The sequence below is a fragment of the Sciurus carolinensis genome, chromosome 4 (genome assembly GCF_902686445.1).
Source record: "Sciurus carolinensis chromosome 4, mSciCar1.2, whole genome shotgun sequence".
Taxonomy (NCBI): Eukaryota; Metazoa; Chordata; class Mammalia; order Rodentia; family Sciuridae; genus Sciurus; species Sciurus carolinensis.
The window spans coordinates 63,615,159-63,623,337 of NC_062216.1; the positions used below are offsets into that span (position 1 = coordinate 63,615,159).

General features: G+C 45.7%; 2 pseudogenes; both read left to right on the forward strand.

Moving 5' to 3' along the window:
* Positions 1-3,626, forward strand: part of LOC124982720 (forkhead box protein K2-like) — a 37,248-nt pseudogene extending 33,622 nt beyond the window's left edge.
* Positions 3,627-3,679: 53 nt separating this feature from the next.
* Positions 3,680-7,543, forward strand: LOC124982721 (transcription factor-like 5 protein; annotated as a pseudogene).
* Positions 7,544-8,179: the final 636 nt, after the last annotated feature.

Genomic DNA, 8,179 nt, shown 5'->3' on the forward strand with positions numbered 1-8,179 from the left:
CTATAATCCTCAGGGACAGGGCATTGTGGAAAGAGCACATCTTACTTTAAAAAATTGTCTAAATAAACAAAAAGGGGGAATAGGAGCCTGTCTACAAGTCTCCTAAAGATAAACTTAATTTAGTTCTTTTCATTCTAAATTTCTTAACTCTGGATAGGGACGGCCATTCTGCAGCTGATCGACATTATAATCCCCATAATACTCCTCAAGTATGGGCAAAATGGAAAGATATCCTGACAGGTTGTTGGAAAGGACCAGATCCAGTCCTTCGTTGGGTCCGAGGGTCTGTTTGTATTTTCCCACAGGATCAACAGACTCCAGTCTGGATTCCAGAAAGGCTAATCAGAGTTTTACAGCATGCAAGTGATGCTGCTCCTCCTCGCAATGGCGAGCCTGAGCCTTCCTCCAATAACAAAAACTCAGACAGAAAGGCAAACCCGGAACCTATGGGCCATTGTTAGCCTGGCCATATTTTTTACTTCTAACTAACACATTTTTTATCCTTCCTTTTCTTGTTTTTCACCAATTCCTCTACAAGCCTGTCAATTCTACTGATGATTTTTCAGGTCGTGCTGCTTTTGGTGACGAGGATATCTCTAGCCTTTCTTTGCTTTAACAGGAGGAATTTCTGCACTTTGCCGTTGGAATCATAACTACAAATCAGACCCAGAGTAGAGCAACTCGTTCTGCTGACCCTAGCTGTAATATTGCTTTTCCTTCCACGTCAGCTTGTGTATTTCCTCCCTTTTATGTTTCTACCAACTAACGTTTCTAATAACACCTCTTAACTGTTCACTAACCGTGTGCTATCTCTCACAATGCTGGAATGGTTCTTTTGCCACCCGTGCAATTTGATGCACATTTCTATCTTCCTACCAGTCCTAGTTTCTGTTGCAGATATAGAATTGCCAGTGCTATTATCAAGAAACAGGAGAGGCTTTGACATTGCAACAGCCGTGATCATTGCCATCACAGTCCTTGCAGTAGCAGCATTGACACAACCATAACAATGATCATTTGGCCGAAAATACAGCTGCAGCCTTACAGACCATAGAGACTCTATCAGAGAGTGGACTTACTATAAGAACAAGTGGATACCTTGCAAGAACTTTTGGGACTGGGATGCGTTTATTCCCTGAGAGCTGTTTGTGTTGCCCATATTGTAACCCTACTGGGATGTATATTGTTTCTGTATTTAATATGGCTATATGGTTTTTCTTCTGCTTATAGATTTGTCAAACAGCGGGCAGGCTTAGGAGCTATGGTGGTACTCCTCTGCCTTGGCCTCCTTCTCTTCATTCGTTTTGGCATGCATCTACAAGCTAGCCAATAGAGAGATCAAATTATCTTTCATCAGGCCATGTCCGCCCTAAAGGTCGACAGCCCCCCATTAGTATGGCTCTTGATGCTGGACCGGTAGTCAAAGACGGGTAATGAAGGAGGTGGCTGTGTACCAACCTAAGACAGGAGCTGCAGCATGCTCTGCAGGCTCTGATGATGGGTAAGGACATATGCTGACCACTCAGCCTAAGACAGACACGGTCCTGAGCCTTAGTTTAATAATAAAGAAGGGGGATATGTCGGGGTTCCCGGGACCCCCAGCCTTGGGCATGGTCAAGATGGCGCCTGACGCTGAGCCAAAAGCGGCCAGCTATACAGTAAACAACCAGCGAATTCCAATGATTGTCTAGTTAACGATGTGATTAGAGCATGCCCCCCTCGTGTACCTATTCTATGCCTGCAGCTGTCCGCGCGTTTACCTCGTGTGCTCTCCCCTGATTGGTTGAAGTGTATATAAGCTTGGTGGGTGGGAAGTAAGCTGCTGCTGAAGCGGAAGCTGGGAGTAAGAAGAAGCTGAGAGAAGAAGAAGCTGAGAGTAGGAGAAGAAGCGAGGAAGAAGGGTGCAAGCGAGGACGTGAGCCGAGCGGGAGAAGCGGAGCGGCCGAAGTAGGCGTGAGCCGAGCGGGAGAAGCGGAGCGGCCAAAGCAGGTGTGAGCCGAGCGGGAGAAGCGGAGCGACCGGAGCAGGCGAGAGTTAAGTAGAGGGAAAGAGAGCGAGAGAAAGAAAAGAGAGAAGGGGATAGAAAAGAGGGAAAGAAAGGAAGACTGTGCACAATAAACTTCCAAAGCTTCAGATGTTTGTCGTGTCTCTCTCTGCAGCCAGAGGGAACGCGATAAAAAGGTTCATGAGAGAAACTTCAGTTCACATTTAGAAGCAAACCAATAAGGCTCACCTCAGGGTCTGCTCAGTTCAGACCCTAAAACTGTGACGGACCTGGAATGAGATGTTACCAACCTTAAAACAACTGTCAACCAGCGTTACCGTATCCAGAAAAACTCAGTTTCAAGCTCAAGAGGGAAATAAAAACTTTCCCTGACTTTCCCTGACAGAAATAAACAAAAAGAATTAATGAGCATCAAGGTGGCACTATGATGAATATGCAAAGATGAACTGCAAACAGAGTATCTAAAACACAATTCCCAAATCTCCCAAATGGAGAAAGTTCAATAGAACAATAAACAGATAAATAAGAATCAAGACAGGATCAACTTGAATAAAAAATCAAAATGGCAGGAGACTACAAATACAAATTCATAGAAATGCTGAGTGTTAATGGTCTCAACTCCACAATTAAAATACACAGATTTGCAGAATGGATCAAAACCAAGATCCAACTATGTGCTGTTTATAAGAGACTCATTTTATAGGCTAAGACATCATAGAGTGAAGGTAAAGAAAAGGAAAATATTCTGTGTATATGGACCCTGAAAAGAAGCAGAGTAGCTCTTCTCATAGCTATCAAAGCAGATTCTAAGCACATAATAATAATAATAATAATAATCAGAAGAGAAGGTCACTATATCCTGGCAAAGGAAACAATCCAATAAGAAGATGTAACAAGAGTAAACATATATGGCCCAATGTCAGCACAACCAATTACATAACTTATATATATGCTCCATGACAGTAAATCTCAAATAGAAGCCAAAACAGTAAGACTGGATGATTTCAACACACCCTTATCACCAATAAGTGATCAAAATATAAAATCAATAAAGATATCTCTAATTAAATAACACTATAAATCAAAAGGGTCTAAGAGACACCTATAGAATATTTCACCCCAAAAGAGCTGTATTTCCCAGCAGATGCCCTTCCCAATCCAGCATGGGTCCATTCCTGACCCTTTCCCTCAACCCAAGTCCCCTCCCCAGGGCTGGTTGTATCCTTCCCTACCTGCCACTCTCTGCAGCATGTGGTCATCTGTGCTGTGGAGAGGTGACCGTTTCCCAGGCAGCAAGCCAGGAAGGCCCTGCCAGATTAAGTGGTTAGGTTCAAGACTCCAGGATCCTCAGGCAACGTGGCCAGGCTTCTGCTTCCAAACACCCTGGTACACCAGAGTGTGGACCACACTATCTTCTGAGGAGGAAGGCATCTTGTTAACTGGGCAAGCGGGGACGCTATTGGGTGGAACAGGCAGCTGTGGCCAGGTTCCTGCGGCCAAGCTCCAGAACTCTGACCTGTCAGACCAAGCAGTCATAGCAGCTGTCCAACTCTCCAGGAGAGCCCGAAGCCTGACCCCTTACTTGGCCACGTGGTGCAATGTGCCTGCTCGGGTGCAATAGTGAGATGGGATATTATGATTATGAGAGTTCTGGCACTTAACTACTAGAGTGGCATGGCCACCAATGGGAGTGGAATTGGGCTGGAGAAGGTCTGCTTATCAAACTAGGGACCTATCCAGAGGGCAGTTCTATGCCTGGAGCACCACCAGGATGAATGCAGGGTGAATCCCACTGCCAAATCTGGTGAGCTCTACCTACATCCCCAGCCTGTATTTCTTAAAGATGGAAATGGCTTACAACAGATACCACTCCCACATAATTATTTTAAGATGAGTAAACTTTTAGTCTTATGCCACAGAGACTATTCCATCGGAAAATGTTTACATAATTTAAATGTAGCAGAATTTGAGGGGGAAAAGAAGGTCTGATCGGCTTGCCTGGCAGCCCGGAGAATCAGAAAGTGTTGAAGGAACCTGGGCTTGCAGTGTCATGGGGTATATTCCTGGAGTGAAGTGAGGCAAAAAACAAAACAAAACAAACAAACAAGAGAAAAAACCCACTTCGTTGGTTATAAAGACAGTTTAGGGTGGGCAATGCGGCGTCCTGGTACGGGAGCGTTCGCGTCCGGGAGCGCTCTGCCTCACAGCCATCGTCACCTCCCCAGCGCCCCGCGGCTCTAGCAAGTCCGGACCCAGATGGCGGGTTCTACTGCCTGAGGCGGCGCCACTGGCTGGGGAGCTGGGCGTCTCGAGGGCGCAGCGGGTGGGAGACGCGGCTTTGAGTGAATCCAGGCTGAGCTTCACAACCACGGACCTGAGCCTGGTGGAGATGGAGGTGAAGTACACGCAGTTGCTGTACATCCTCCTCCACTTGCACATGCAGGTGGCAGAAGGTGAGCTGGAAGCGCGCCTCAGTTCGGCCCTGGTGGCCGGCTCAGCCGTGGAAGCAGGCGCAGGGCGCGTTTGCCCTAGCGCAGCCAGTGTACCGGTTCTCTGACCACCTCTGGCGGCGGTCGCGCCCTATCTGGGCCACTTCGACTTCCAAGAGCTGCGCACGATACTGCTGGGAAAGGCGGGCTGGCCCAGAAGTCGCTGGACGGCCAGCGGGGGGAGGGCGGGCGGATGGGGCAGCCAAGCAGGGCGCGGGCGCCAGGGCGCCAGAAGGCGCGCACGAGACTCAGGGCTAGTTTGCTGTGCGCGACCACCTGAAGGAAAGCCTCAGCGTCCCCTCAAGTCTGGCCCCAAAACCGCTCCCCAGCCCGGGACGCTCAACAATGTGGTAACTATTATCAGACGTCCATCTGAATTAAAGTTCTTCGTGAGCAACAAAACAAATGTACAAGGTTAGTGAAGAACAAAACCGCTGCAGCGACTACTGCTTTCAGCTCACCTATTGACTATTCACAAGTGTCCGCTCCACTGGTGGAAATCCCAGCCTTTGACAGACACAGAGATCTAGCTACTCGTGTCTATACTGGAAGCTGCCAAGTACCAGGACTTTGGACTGCCCCGAGCATTTTCCTTCTTTTGTCAGCAGATTGAGTCCACAAAACAGACTTTAGGTAGCAAAAAGAAAGCTTTGCCGGAGCAGGTTTGGATTCAAGTGGGAGAAGCGCTATGTACAAGCAATGAATAAGGAATGGAAACAGAATTCATCAATTGATCACAAGTGTAGAATGACGAGTTTATGGAAGGATTCAGAATGTGAATGAAAGCTCCACCCCTGCACCAGGTACCTGGCAGTCCTCAGAGTCCTCCTAGTCAACCTGGGGAAGCAGACCCAGAGCGGTCCCCAGGGAGAACTTTGTCGTGAGAGGCACAACCCAATGGACTGAGACAGAAGATGCAGAATCCACCCTTGCTGTGATGAGCTGAATCTTTTAGTTCGCTTCGGCAATGTGGAGACAGATAAGGCAACCACCCTTCAGTGGACCACCGCATTCCTGAAGTACATTCAGGAAAGACATGGGGACTCTCTTAAAAAAGTTAGTGTTTTAACAAAAACCACATGGTATTGGTACCAAAATAGATCAATGGTACAGAATAGAGGACATGGACACAAACCCAAATAAATACAATTTTCTCATACTAGACAAAGGTGCCAAAAATATGCAATGGAGAAAAGATAGCCTCTTCAACAAATGGTGCTGGGAAAACTGGAAATCCATATGCAGCAGAATGAAATTAAACCCCTCTCACCCTGCACAAAAATCAACTCAAAATGGATCAAGGACCTCGGAATCAGACCAGAGACCCTTCATCTTACAGAAGAAAAAGTAGGTCCAAATATTCAACATGTCAGCTTAGGATCAGACTTCCTTAACAGGACTCCCATAGCACAAGAAATAAAAGCAAGAATCAATAACTGGGATAGATTCAAACTAAAAAACTTTCTCTCAGCAAAGGAAACTATCAACAATGTGAAGAGAGAGCCTACAGAGTGGGAGAAAATCTTTGCCACTCATACTTCAGATAGAGCACTAATCTCCAGAATCTATAAAGAACTCAAAAAACTCTACACCAAGAATACAAATAATCCAATCAACAAATGGGCTAAGGAAATGAACAGACACTTCACAGAAGAAGATCTACAAGCAATCAACAGATATATGAAAAAATGTTCAACTTCTCCAGTAATAAGAGAAATGCAAATCAAAACTACCCTAAGATTTCATCTCACCCCAATTAGAATGGCCATTATCAAGAATACAAGCAACAATAGGTGTTGGCGAGGTTGTGGGGGAAAAGGTACACTCATACATTGCTGGTGGGGCTGCAAATTAGTGCAGCCACTCTGGAAAGCAGTATGGAGATTCCTCAGAAAGCTTGGAATGGAACCACCATTTGACCCAGCTATCTCACTCCTTGGCCTATACCCAAAGGACTTAAAATCAGCATACTCCAAAGATGCAGCCACATCAATGTTCATAGCTGCTCAATTCACAATATCCAGACTGTGGAACCAACCTAGATGCCCTTCAATTGATGAACGGATAAAGAAACTGTGATATATATATATATGTATATATATATATATATATATATATATATATATATATAATGGAATATTACTGTGCCATAAAGAATAATAAAATTATGGCATTTGCAAGCAAATGGATGAAATTGGAGAATATCATGCTAAGTGAAATAAGTCAAATCTCAAAAAAACCAAAGGAAGAATGATCCGCTGATAAGCAGATGTTGACACATAATGTGGGGAGGGGGCAAGAATGGAGGAAGGAGGGACTCTATAGAGGGAAAAAGGGGTAGGAGGAGTGGGGGGGGAGAGAAAAATAACAGAATGAATCAAACAATATTACCCTATGTAAATGTATGATTACACAAATGGTATGCCTTTACTCCATGTACAGAGAAACAACATGTATCCCATTTGTTTACAATAAAAATAAAATTTTTTTTAAAAAGGTTAGTGTTTAAGTAGGTCAGGTAGATTTTTAGAATTTTCTAAGTTTTACTTATCAGTGTTTCAATTTATCCTTTTTTTCCAAGGATAACTCAGACTGCCCTTTGTTTCCTGGAATCTAATGCCAAATATCAAGTCCAGTATGAATGAAGCTCTGCTCATTAACGATGTAACTTGTCATTTACTGAATGACCCATCCTAGATTTGTCTGTGGGACTGATGTATAAATGACTGCCGTGGGAGTTGTCCAACAGCAGAGTGAGCACTGCTGCACAGTGCATTGTGCTGTGGCCTGAGAGGCTCCTAGGTGTTTGCCCCCAGAAAACCTGGTGAAGGGGATGAAAGCCAGAGTAGTACAAGAGCAGAGCCAAAAGGCAGATGATCGTCCCATAAGTGGCCTGGGCCCCACGTGCTTCCAGAGGGCAGGGGTGACCAGGGGAGCCAGGGTTTGCCCTGCACTCCTTGCTCCCTGTGGGCTGCTGGCTACCCTGGCCCTGTCTATGAAGTTGGAGGCTGTGATAACTGGTGAACCTGCTCAGTTCTGCTGGAACTGAAACCTGGTTGGAGTGAGTTCAGTTGGCCCCTGCGGCTGCAGGGGAAGAAGGGGGGCACTCAGGTGGGTTTGAGCTGTGCCTAGGGGGACCTCAGTGTGGGGTGCTGGCCTCAGAATTCCATTGGTCAGCGCCTGGCTCTGTCCTCCCAGGAGCAATGAGGCAGTGCAGTACATAAATGCTCAGCATCCTGATTTTATCTTTCTCAAGCTGTTGGGCAATTGCTGCTGTTGATCTTCCCAGCAGGAGCCTGGCTGGAGGCTGGGCTAAAATGGGTGTGGCAAACCTGGAACCTCCTCAAAAAGGACACCTGCCAGGGAAGAGGCCCTCCTACAGCCAGGGTGCACTGAGTTGGGCCACCTCTCTTCAGGGCCTCTCAGCAGGCCTGTTCTTATGCTTTTCCTAGTCTTTGTCCACATGACATTTACATCTTTGAGGTAGCTAATTTTGTAAGTTCCTTGCTTTGACAATACATTTCATTGCATTTTAAAGCAATACTATGTCAAATTTATTCTAATTGGATCACACATGGTTATGGACAATGTAGTTGCTTTTTAACATTATTAGTGGTACACTGTTGGTTTGTTTCAGTAAAATAAAGTTTTAATTTTTCTTTTTAATGACAGCTTAGTTCATTAC